The sequence below is a fragment of the Nannospalax galili genome, unplaced genomic scaffold, assembly GCF_000622305.1.
Source record: "Nannospalax galili isolate Female #2095 unplaced genomic scaffold, S.galili_v1.0 scaffold751, whole genome shotgun sequence".
Taxonomy (NCBI): Eukaryota; Metazoa; Chordata; class Mammalia; order Rodentia; family Spalacidae; genus Nannospalax; species Nannospalax galili.
In genome coordinates, this window is record NW_008331125.1 from 3,878,435 (window position 1) to 3,891,984 (window position 13,550).

The 13,550-nt window shown below is 40.3% G+C and overlaps 1 long non-coding RNA gene across 1 annotated transcript; it reads left to right on the plus strand.

Annotated features, from left to right (window-relative positions):
* Positions 1 to 1,489: 1,489 nt before the first annotated feature.
* On the plus strand, positions 1,490 to 11,231 carry LOC115068124. Its single transcript, XR_003847503.1, has 4 exons — positions 1,490 to 1,558; positions 7,517 to 7,589; positions 9,141 to 9,215; positions 11,101 to 11,231. It is a non-coding gene; the product is annotated as an uncharacterized LOC115068124 (long non-coding RNA).
* The last annotated feature ends 2,319 nt before the right edge of the window (positions 11,232 to 13,550 follow it).

The window sequence follows — 13,550 nt, forward strand, 5'->3', positions numbered from 1 at the left end:
GAAATTTCTGATAGACAAGATGGGGACTGGACCATGACCTAGAAATGAAAAACTTTGACAGACATCAACCCTGTCTTGACATTGGTGATTATAAGGAAAATGTAGCCCGAGGTAGTCAGGAACATATAAAATTAATCAAAATTTCTGTGACAACTAGAACATATAATAGTTGATATATTTTGGGATGTCTACCTCAATAATGCCATTTTTCTAGGAATTTTATCCATTAATGATCCCATCAATGACTAAAGACCAAGAAATCAGCTTAGGCAACCATGTATGCACCCTGTGACCTGAAATCATGGATGGTTCTGCCCCAAGGCCAGCCAATTGCTAGAGTGGCTAACCATGTTTATAGTTAGTACACTCTAAAGCTGAAAGTCCCTGGACAACAGAAAGCCAAGACTAAGAGTAGAACAGGAAAGTCTATTTCTAAAGAAAAGAACAGAACAGTTAGTAGATGGCAGGGAGATACAGAAATGAGGGTAACAGAAGGACAATAGAGAGAAGCTGGAATGGAAGGCTCTACAAAAGAATGGTTGCGTATTTTGTGTTTCCACATAGGTGTCAATAAATATATACCTCTACATTTCAGGCCCGTGAGGTACAGCTGGGCTTAGCTTTGTGCTCATGACTGGCTACTGTTGCTACCTGAAGTCTATCATTAGACTAACCCATCTTTTGTTCTTTTATTTGAACTAGTTAGACTATTTGTCTGTTGTTACCAAAGTGGCTGAACTCTTAAACTAAATACGAGCTTCTAACTCTGAGAGTTTCTAACTCTAACTTAACTAAATCAGAGTTTCTAAACAGGAAGGTATTGTACAGATTTTAAAGGCCTCTCCCTTGAATCTCAGTTAAGCAAATGCTCATTGCCTAGTTTTTTGTCATTCTAGTCCTACCCTTTGTGGTTTAAAAAAAAAACAAACTTTTTTTTTCCAAGAGGGAGTCATTTTAATCTACAGAGCAAGCCATTCTTGGCATCCAGTAGCCTAATCACGGTTCCTTTAAATAGTTTTCCCATATCCCTTCCTAATTGAGGTTCTATTTCCCAGACAGGCATTCATGTAGTATCATTTTACTAAGACTTTGATCAGACACTGTGTTTACTGAACTTGTTTGTTAAGCCTCTTGCCATCTCAAATGGAAGAATCCAGAAAACCACAATTTCTCCACTAGAAGTCTTCAAAGTCCAAATGAGTCAGCTTGTCTATGTTAGTGACACCAGAGTTGGACAGCTCAGAATCGCTGGTTCCTGAACACAAATGGGTGTGGCACTGAAGATTCCATATTCTTCCTTACCCCCAAATACAGCCAGGGGGAAGGAAATATAATTATCATATTCTTCTAATCTCCATATTAAAGTCTTAGATTATGTTATTGCTGACAATTTTGGGAAAATTTCTTTACTATGGAAAGTGTGAAAGTACCTGACCCTTTTCCTATAATGTCTTCTTGTTATAGGTGAAGATTTGGACTCATTTGAAAAATGGAAGTGGAGAAATTGTCCTCAATTTTCCCATTTGTAAAATGGAGATGTCAATATAGTTGATGGTTTGTAAGTTCCTCTCATTTCTGATTATCTTATACTGTATGCTTAAAATGAGTAGGATTGACTAGCAAATGGAAAATGGAGGGTATAGCCTTAGCTAGTGAGTCTGTCAAGATTAGAACCAGAAGGGTTTAATTAGTTTAGAATGATCCTCTAATCAGAGCAAATGTTTTCTTGATTGGATCTTTTCAAAAAGATGAAGAAATGGCACAGCGAAATGCCTCGATTTGATCCAACTGAATTGGTGAACCACATTCCAGGTCTGCATCAAGCTACACTGGGGAAATCAGAGGACATGAGTTGACCTATTTGTAGCAGCTTATAGTTCCTGTCAGATTCTTGTTTCTGATCACTTCAGAACCAACCCAGTTGTCATTTAAGCTGGTTCTCAGAAGTTTTGGTTGATTCAGCTCATAAACATTGCAAAACCACTAGCTCAAAGGAACCAATCTTTTTGCAGTACTCCTTTAGTTGTGCAAGTAGAAGAAAACCAAGTCTGCCTTCTCTGTCTTCTCTTGGCATCATTTCCTGTCTTCTTCCTCTTTACCTACTTTCTATCAGCTTATATGGCCCAGAAGTACTTGCCTTCATTGAACAGAAAACTTCCATCCCCCAAACTTCATTTCATTAAAAAGGGCATTTTAAGGGAGAAATTATACAAGTAAGGATTTAAAGATGAAGACTATATGCCATATAGAAGTAATATGATTGCTGTGATCTGGCTGGCCTAGTTCCCCATAAAGGGAGGGTGCTGATGGAATAGACACAGAATTCTGGGTATGTTAATATTTTTCTTTTCTTTTTTTTTAAAAAAATTGTTTTGTCATTGATTCAGTGGAGGAAGATACCTGAATGTTTGCTGGTTGGAAAATCCTACAGACAGCTCATGCTCCTATAAATAGGATGTTGTAAACATGACATTTAAGCCTTGGAACCATCTCCTCCAACCCAGTTCATGTCCCATGCATTGTATTTTTCCAAGTCCCAAAGGCTCTGGGCACAAAAGGAGCCAATGTTATGGCCAGAGTGATCAGCTTGGATCCAAACCCTGGAAGACAATGGAGCCCGATACACATGTGACTGACACCCTGAGCCACTGGATGGCACTGTGGGTCCATGAAGATGATGATGGAAGGCCATTTGTCTCTCTTTTTAAAAGGCCATTTAACTTTGACAGGCAATTTGGCACATTTTGAGTTTAAGTGTGCCAAATGATTTGGCAAATATTTCACTTACCTCTGAAAATAGGCACACCTGCTGTTGTGGCCTGCAGGGAGGTGGAGGAGGGTAGCTTTTCCCTCAACTCCCTTGTTGATGCTAATTTCAGAACTGAAGAAAAGATTGGTCAAGGATAGAGAGGACAACCATATTTTTCAGTGTGGTGCCATGTTTTGAAAAAAATGGCCAAAGGTTAATGTTTCTTATGAGACTAACATCTCCAGTCTATGGGGAACATCTTTTTGTTCTTCCCAGTGCTGTCCATTCTATAGTTGTCTCAACTGGTTCATGGCCAGATGGAATGAGATTTGTATGAAGAGCTATGTTCTCTACTGGTCTTCCAAGCAAATTTGAAATCTCGTTCTCAAGAAATCTCTGCTCAGTACTTAATGTGTTTAATAACAAGAAAAGCCAAGCAATATGAGAATGTCTCACAAGCCACTTAACCACACTGAAGGCATTGCTTTGCCAGACATGATGGTGACAGTCATATGTCACATATCCCCATGTCCATGGGATAATCCAGATGATGGGTGGAAACAGGCTGCCTAGCTCATTACCCCATATTAGTTGCTATTCAAGAGGATATATTGGGGTATAAAAGAAGAAAAACGGTGTTTTCATTGGCATAACTTTAAGTCTGATCTAATCTCTAAAATGATAAAGCATTTTCAAGTCCAATTTTTGTAACTCACATACCTACTAAATGACTTGGGACCACTTGCCAAATGGTCAAATCACATACCCAGAACTGGTTGGGAATAGACGGGTTAAAGAAGAGAGCTGGAACTCCTGTCATTACCATGCATTGACTAGTAAAAGGCACAGCTAATTGTGTCAAATCTACTAATCTTTTGACATATATCAAGGAAGCATGTTATTATGGGATGACTCTGGCTTTAAATTTTGAGGAATAGCTGCTGGTCCCAGGTCCACCAAACAGTTGTGTGACATTCAGGGAATCATTAACTCTATAACCTGTTTTCCTAACTGAGCACAGGAAAGGAAATTTGGATGAGCTCCTGTGACTAGGAAACCATTGGGATTTCCTTTAGTTTAGGTAGTCTCAGCATTTTTCACACACTCTTTAGTATACACTATAATTATATATAGCAATAGTTAGATGAGGGGTCCAATTGTTTAAGGAAAATCTAAATTTTACTATTAAAATGTAAAATTAGCAATTTTTAATGCAATAAATACCAGTGAAATAAAAAAAGAAACCTGTAGCAGTATGTCACTTTGTGAAAAAACACAGACCTCATGACGCTTTTACATGTAGCCTTTGAGTTTCAATGAAGATAGTTCATGAGGTTTTTGTTTTCCAATCTCTGGATGCTTGGTGTTTTAATTCATTCCTCTGTATCATAGTACTAAAGTTTCATTTCCTGTGAAGCCAGATGAAGAACATCATAAAGGCTGAAGGTGACCTTAATATGAGAGGTTTCTGTGGACTAACAGGGCAAAAACCTAGTTGGAGCAGGTTGAGAAAGAAGGAAATGAGGGGTTAGGGAGATAGCTCAATAGATAAAGCATTTGCTGTGCAAGTGTGAGGACCAGCACCCCCATGAAAGCTGTGTAGGTGAGGCTGGCAAAATAGCTTAGTGGGTAAAGTTGCTTACTGCCAAGCCTGATGACCTGAGTTTGATCCCCAGAACCAATCTCTGAAAGTTGTCCTTTGACTGCCACACCCACACTTTGGCATGTACCCCTCTCCCAATAAATAGATAAATTAAAAACAAACCCCCTCCCTTTAAGAAGCTGGACATATATAGAGGGAAGCCTGTCAGTAATCCCAGTGCTCAGGAGGAGGAGATGGGGGGGTTCCTGGGTAAGTTGCCTAGACAAGCTAGACTTGCCCAAATCACAAATACCTGGTTCAGTGAGAGTTTCTGCCTCTGTGAATGACATAGAGCGCAACTGAAGAGATGCCCAATGTCAACTTCTGACCTGTACCTGGAAGCCTGCTCTCACACGTGTGCCCACGCACATGAGAACATACATGCACACAACATACAACACACAGCAAGTACACCATACACATGCATAACCATAAACACACCACATACTGCATACTACACACACAGACACAACTACATACACATACACCACACATATACACACCTCACCCACTGCACATATACATTACATAGATATACCACACACCACAAACATATCACATACCACACACCCCCTACATGCATATACATACACATACACCTCACATACCACACACATACCATAAAAACACCACATACCACACACACTATACCTTACACACTAAATACACACCACATACCACACACATACACACACACCACACACACACACACACACCCTATACCACATGTGTATACACACACATCACATATCATATACCTTATACCACACACATCACACCTACCCAACTTCCCCCCCATTATAACACACACATTGTAACACACACTCACACACACACACACAAATGAAAGATGAAGGAACAATAACAGTATGTATACTTGGTCCTCTATATCACAGGTTTTGAATCTGTGAATTCTACTAAGCACAGACTGAAAATATTCAGAAAAATTACACCTGTACAGAATATGTCCATACTTTTAAAATTCTTGTCATTAGCTCCTAAACAAAACTACATAGCAATCATTTATATTATCAGTAATCTAGAGATAATTTTAAGCATATAAAATGATGTTTGTGGATTATATGCAGATATATCATAAGGGACATGAGCATCCATGGATTTTGGCATCCTCGTGGGACCTGGAACCCATTCCTCATGAATATTGAGGGGCAAGTGTATTTACAACTCTTAGAAGGAGTTTAAGAGTAGCCAGGAAAAAAAGTAATTGCTGCTGCCTAGAATCTAGAGAGGGCTCTTTTCTTAGGAAGGCAGGCATTCTAAGATCACATCATCTGGAGGAAAGCATACGTGTACTTATTCACGTATCTGGAGTCCTGACCAAAAGCTTGAGATCTGGTTGAGATCCTGAGCTCAATGTATCAAGATGAAACATGTCTTGTGTTCCATGTCTTTAAGTTGAGTTGTCAGGGTGGAGAACGGCCCAGGAGCACGCCTTGCTCCCGCAAAGTTAGCAGACTTTTATTTAAGAGACAATCCCAAAATTGGGCAATAGTGGTATCCAAACCTCTCATTAAACTGACTGTGGAATCTGAGGCTCAGAAAAGTTAGGTCTGAAGATTTGGTATCAGAGTAGTGTTGGGTAAGGATTTAGAAAGTGGCTTTGTGACCAGAAATACCTCGGTTTTCTCATCACTTGAATGAGAGAATTGCCTGGTATTTCATAAATAAGCATCGATAGGGGACATTTTCTTACATGATTGCTATAAAAACAAACCAAAGGAAGACAAGTGCTTAGTTCAATGCTGGGTATTGGGTCATGGTACACATTAATACATGGTTAGCCATCATACAAGCATTTGCATGCATGGGAATAAGCTTGCATATACAGAAAAATTCTAAAAATGTTATGGGTGCTTCCCCAAATGGAATACAATAAACACTAACGAAGGCGCACAGGCCACAATGTTTAGTCTAAGGCTTGCTAAGTGTATGAGCAGCTGCAGTCACCCTGTTCAGAGACTGTTACTCACAATTGACTCAAGTCTGGGTCCTTTTCCAATCCCTGGTTGGCCTGCCATGTGCAATGGGTACTCCTATATAAAAGCTTCAGAGCCATGTCCCTACCATCTAGGAGCCGGCTACCTTTCTTCTTCTCTTGCTATTTTCCTTGGACTTCCTTTTGATGCTGGCCAGGAGTTTAAGCAAAGCTGGTGTGACTGAGGGCTGCCAGGTGGCTGACAGGAATGATAACCAATTCTCTTTCAACAGCTTCAGAGTTGGCTGATGGGAACTAAATGAGAGAGACAGAGCCATGAATTGCAAGGCAGAAAGGGATGGCAGTAAAGAAAAGCAGCTCTCTCCTCTCCAACCCCTCCCAGGCCCTGGATGTGTGTGTACAGATCTGTTTTTCTTCAGCAGGCCTGCCAAAGCACCATCTCTGCGTCTGCCAGAGCCTTTGGGTGGGCTGCCACCTTTGTTGTTACCCCTTATCCTGGTTCTTGAGGTTATCAGAGATTGTGTTTGTAACAGTCAAAGTAGTTTACCATGTTATGTTTGTTCTCTTTTGGGGACCAATTTCTTTTTTCTTTTTCTTTTTGTTATACAAATTCCAAGATACCACTTTGCTTAACCTGGTTTCCTATGTTGGTTTTCTCGTCACTGGAGATGAGCAACACAGGACTGAATTAAAACCCATAGACCAGCACAAGTTAATTGGAGTCTGAAAGGATCAGGATACTTGAAGCTCAGCTTGATAAAACCCCACAGGGTTTGGAAATGAGTCTTACCGGAACATAATAAAAAAAAGTCTGGTTTCTATTGCCCTAGGGATCCACTTACCAACTTTCTATAGTAATCTCTGAACTTCTGAACTACAGTCAAATGCTTAGTTAAATAAACGATGTTTATGCCTTTATTTTACATACTGTCAAAAGAATGGTTGAGATACAAAATAAAAGTTGTAAAATCTTTCTAGTTACTGACATAAACTCTAATATAGTAGAAAAATATTGTAGTTGATTTTTTTGTTTTTGCTGGAGCTAACATATGTGTATAGTTTTTTTCCCCCTCTTTTAAATGCATAAAAAATGTACTGTGTACTCTACTAATGCACCCTCCCCGAAATTTTTTCTTTTCTTTTCAAAAATTATTTTCTGGCTGAGGAGATCGCTCAGTGGGTAAAGTGCTGTACATGAGGACATGACTTTGGATTCTTGGCACTCACATAAAAAAATCCAGGTATGATCACACACATCTGTAACCCTACAGGGGTGGAGATAAGCAGATCCCTGGAGCTCCCTGGCCAGCCAGTCTAGTCAAACAGTAAGCCCTGAGCTCAGTGAAGACACTTTGTCTTCTAAGATAAAGTGGAGAGTGATCAAGGAAGCCACAGATCAACATCTGGCCTCCACACACGTGTGCACATGTATACATGCACCCACAAGCACATGCACATACACATGCATATACCACACATGTGTATCCACACCTGCGCACACAGACGCACGCACACACACATACACACGCACAACTTACCTTGCTGAAAAGCATGTGTTTAGCACGGAGGAAGTCGTCTAGGCTTCAAGCAGTAATAAATTTTGATGAGGAACTTCCTGGGGGTGATCACAACACAAATAGGAACTACCATCCTGAGCTGCTTGGTAATGGGAAATTGAACAGTTAACCTTCAGTCGATCAGCTGAATTTTGGCTCAGAATCTAATGACACACAGTCATTAGGTCCTGGAAGTCCAGGGTCTTTGGGGAAAAGAGTATGTGGCAGTTTCAGCTCCATCCCCAGCAGCCCGGAGTCTTCATCAGACTGGCTGCCATTACAATTACAGCTAATTGTCACTAGAGCAGCTGAAAAGAGGATTGAATGAGATGGGAGAGTGAACCACTTCTCCTGGACTGCAGAAGGTAGCCTCTAAGCAGCTAAAGACTTCCTCTCCCAGGCTGATAAAAAACGTATTTTGGAAATTTAGGGAAAACAAATGGAAGGCATGAAAATGTCTTCAGGCACAAAGCCTTGCCTTTCACATAGTACAGTGTTTTCATTAGCAGGTGCCATTCAAATTATACTTGATTAAAGTCCCAGCTGTGTTCAGACCATGAAAGAGAGCATGGTGAATCAGCCTCTCCACTTCCAACGAGAATCAAGCATCTCCTTGGAAGGGCACTATTGAATCTGAGCTGTTTTGGGTGGGAGATTTATCTTAACAATTGCTTGTTCTGGCAACAAAAAGTCAATGCTAGTTCTTCAGAAGAGCATCCATTGGAGAGCTTTTAAAATTGACTTTAGTTGGACATTTTGGAGTCATGGTTTGTTCATTTCCTTATTTACTGTAGGTTGTATTTAAACTACAAATAGCAACAATGGGATAGTTTTAGAATAAAAGAGACAGCTAAATATAAGGCATGGATTAAAATAACCCTAGGCTCTTTTCTTCACATCTTTATAAAGGAAGTTTCCTACTATTTAACCGGAATTGTGGACAACTTCGCTTTCAATTGACATTTCTAAACGGATGAAATGTAATTACCTTCTCCATATTCACACTGCTGAATAAGCTAAATTTTAAATTATGCACTTGTAGCTGGTTGAAGTCCTTCCTTATACATAAAATGGATGTATACTACTTGAGAGTTGATTTTAAGATGTTAAATACTCTACTCTCCTGAGCAAAATGAGCCTTACTGGAAATTTCTTAAAGAATGATTGCTGATGTGCTAACTGCTTCCTTGATTCATTGGAACCGTTCCCTGATTGAGTCTCACGTTTTTGTTCCAGCATTACCAACCAATGAGAAATTCTGTCTATCTTTGCAATCCAAGGACCAGAGACTTCCAATTGGAAAGTAGCCAGGTATCAGTGGAGTGGAGTGGAGTGGAGTGGGGTGTTGAATGTTTGGTAATTATTCTTAGGTTATTTGTATGACAGCATGATACAGTGAGGTAAATTCCAAAAAGTTGTGATATAGTGAAACTGAGTCATTCAGTAATTGTTCTGAAGCTGGTCAATGGTAAAAAGTACATCTTCATTTGGAAAGTGGTAAAAAGCCACTCTTCATTTGGAGTGACATGAGCTGCTGTATCTTACCCTCAACAAGGCCAGCCAAGGTGGTTCTGAATGGAACTTAAGGAACAGGTGGTGTCAGTAAAGGAAGTCAAGCTGATCCCAACTGTATCAATCAGGGGCCTGCACAGAAACAAAAATCAATAGGATATAGACAGATGTATAAGAGGGGATGATTCACCCGAGAACTGGCCGTCATGATTACAGAGGCTGAGACTGCCATTTGCTAGCTGGAGACCCCTGAAAGCTGTGGTATTAATCAGTCTGATCTGAGGGTCTGAGAACTGGGGCCATAGACCACAGGTATAAGCTCTGGAGTCATAAGGTCCCCAAACCAGTATCATTGATTTCTAAGTGTAAGAGAAAATGGGCATTGCAGCTTAAGAAGAGAGAATTTGTCTTTTTGTTTTGTTTGGGTCCTTAGTAGATTGGACTGATGCCCACCTACATTGGTGAGGACACATTGGGCCATTTATTATTTCACCATCATAATCACCTGAGCAAACAGACTGACTCTTAAATTAAGTTTTTAAGAGTGAGCCTGAACTAAGAGGACACTAGTTCCCCAGCTATCTGTTAGAACTGTCTGTCCCTAGAACTGTGCCCATGGATTTCTCTTGTCCCCTCCACCTGTCCACCTGTGCGGATGGAGCTGTCTGTGTTCTCACCCTGTGCTGATAGAACTGATTCCAGAACCCTGTTTTGTCCTCTGTGTCCCATGATTCTGGTCAGGCCACACCCATAGTTTAGTACAAGTTGGAGTTTGGCAGACCATCTGGTCTTTTCTTCCTTAGTTCACATTCATCCAAGATCACGCATGCTTCCAAACCTCCATTGTTTGCAATGGGTGGGTACAACATTCATTCATTATCTTTTTGAGTGGAGTACCAAACTGAGGTTGCCAAGTAGATGACCCAGTCGTCAGACCCAAGAGCTCAAATGGTTTTGCTGGGTTTAATTAAAAGTTCTTAGTCCATATTATGTCCATTAATAAAAGTCAGTCCTATACACATCTTTACTCAGGCTACTGATTCTAACACCCTCACTGACAAACCTAGACAATATTTTACTAGCTCTCAGGGTATTCCTTAGGTCAGTCAAGTTGACACATACCGTTAACTGTCATACCAAGAACTGAGACACACAAGAGGAAGTGAGTCAGGTTCAGTAGGCAAGTCTTGGAGGAAAGATCGAATCTGAGTTATCAAGACATGAGATATGGAGAAGCCTTAGAATTTGGCAAGTTCACCCCTTGAAGAGAGTAAAGAGGAAGCTCAGATGGGCAGTAGAATGCTGGAGACAGTGCCACACAAGAGAGAACAAAAAAGATAAATAAAGGCAGCTGAGGATCAATTCTAAGAAGACCAAAGGATTTTAAAAAGTGTCATGTTCTGATAGCAGAGACCAAGTTTTAAGCAGGAAGACTGGCTGTGGTGTCAATACTGTGAAGTGAGATACAGATGAAAATGTGTCCATTAGGTATGTCAATACGGAAGCCATTAGCAACTCTGGGGTTATGAAAGCAGTTTCTGCGGCATGCCCAGGCAGGGGTCACAATACAGAGTTAGAGAACAGAAGGGGAGGAGTTGACTATGAAGGAAAAAAATGTGAAGGTAATCAGAGCAGTATCTGGGGTTAAAAAAAAAATACTCTTTGTTTTGCTTCTGTTTTAAAGAATCAAGATTGTATTTATAGTAAAGAGCCCAGCCTGTGTGAAGGAAGAGAAGTCGGACATACAGTGAGTCTAGGACTGAAGAACTGATGTGCTGGAAGTGGTGAACCTGTGGCCAGATGGACTGTGAACCCCCAAAGGCAAGAAGAAGCACCCACCCCCCCAATGCCTAAATGGGTGTAAGCGAAGAGAAGTCTAGGTTTAAACACATTTGTGGGAGATGGTGCCAGAGGGAGAGTTCTTATGATTTTGAGTGGAGAAAAGATGGACTGGGTAGATGGGAGTGAGGGCTTTACCAGAGCAATGTCTGTGTCTGAATAAGCTAATTTAACTGGAGACTCTAATGCTAATTGCCTGTACCTGTTTTCCAGACATTAAATGTACCCCCAACTGGAACAAGGAGGGAGGCAGAGGAGAGACCATGGAAGGGTCTAGGACATTTGTGCAGGAAGAAGCAGTAGGGTGGAAGTGAAAAACAGCTCTGCCATTTTCAGCATATCATCTGGCAAATCACTACCTTCGTTCTGTATCCGAAACATGGAATCGCTTTCCATTTGTGACCATCCCTATGGTGTGACTTTCTGTCCAGTAACTGGTTCCATAATTTAACAAAGTGAAATTGTCACAATGCAAATTTGCCGTTATTATGAGGTCCAGTCCCCCTAATAGCACGTAAAAAATAAAATCACTTTAACCAGCTGGTTTTACTTGGATAAAGAAATGACTTTGGTAATTGTAGTATTGAGAGGGTTCCAAAGGTTCTAAACATGAATCTTTATTAGGATTTTTGTGTACCTCTAGTGGTTATATTTTATTTTTTTATATGTAATTGTGATGAAGGAATTTCTATTTGTTTCACTTGGGAGAAGGAGTAACTTGTGGTGAGAACTCTTTCTTAAGCCATGGTCACTGATCTAATACTAGACTGTGTTCCCTTTAAAATTTATGGGAAGTCAGAGAATCTTAAAAACAAAGACAAGCGAAACTATTTTCCTAGTCTCTCTTCTTTCTACAGTCTTTGTGCTGGAAATGCATTCACACCAATGCTGGCTGGAGTTTTCTGTTTGAGTTCTCATTCTCAAGATAAAGCAGGGGAAGTGGCATTGAACTAATCCATTCTTGAAAACATCTTAACATTATAAGCAGAACAAAGTGGTACAAAATGTATTCAGCCTCACGGATTTCTCTAGATTGTAACCAGAATAGAAGATGGCAGAATGTATTAATTCCTAAGATAAAATTATAATGAGAACAGAGGAGGGTGCGAGATGAATTAATGTAGTGGCAGTCTTCTGTCTGCAGAGCATGGTTCTCTCTAAATACCATGGTGCAGTACTTTGTAGTCAGGGCTCTCTTGTAATCTATATTTTAAAGATGCTCTAAAGATAAAACTAGACTGTATTCGCCTTTCCAAGAGCACTGCTACAGCACTCTGGACACAGAATAGCCCTAGGGAAACGACGACAGCTCTACGTGGCAGGAGCAGGGGATTTAAGTTAGATAGCAGGAAGATTTTTATTTCTGAGAACACACTGTCATGCCTCCCTTACTAGCAGATCTCCTTTAAGTCTGGCACTCCAAGGAGAACTTAGTTAAAGTGGTTGTGGTTGTAAAAGACGAATTTGCACTTTGGAAGAAAAAAATCCTTCATATTTACAGTGTGTGAAGAATTACTTGGTGTTTTCTGCCATTGCTACTTAAGCATTTTCATTTCAAACGGGGCCAGCCATCCTTTTTTTTCCTGGGGTGATGTTCAAATGGGTAATGCCCAACATATGTATCTGAAACAAGATTATCCTTTTATCCACATTATAAATATACTTGTTAATAGACCCAGTGTGTGTTTGGGGAGAGAGTTAGTCGGTGCAGTAGTGTACCTGCAGTGTCATTCGATGCGTATTTTTAGAAGCTTTGTGCTGTTCAATGAAGGCAAATGTGTCTGAATAATAAGCAAGGAGACTCATTGCAGCAAGCACTTCAAAGGGGACTGTGGCTCCAGAAGCCGCAGTGGAAAACCTCAAGTGGCTATATTAGAACTTTGAAATGTTTAATAATGCTTGTCCCACATAGCTTTGCATCTTCCAAAACCTGATCTGATTGCAAATTTTTAAATGGGAAATCTGGTCTTTGAATCAGAATGGCTTTGCAGATTTGACTGGCAGCAATATGGCTCTTGTTTTGAATGTTCTTGATGCAGGAAATTTGGGTCCAAGCTTTTTCCTCTCTGAATTAATACTGTAGCTCAGGGCATGGCTAGGTTATCCAAACTATGAATTAGTTTTTAATAACATCAGCGTGAAGCATTAGCAGCCCTGACTTACTGTGGCTGCCTGTGATTTCAGATGCAATCTGCTAACTCTGTGATAATAAGAGTGAATTGTGAATTATCAGGATGTGTTAGCTCCAAATGATGCTGTAGCCCAGGCTTAAGCATTTTCTATTTTCCCTCTTCA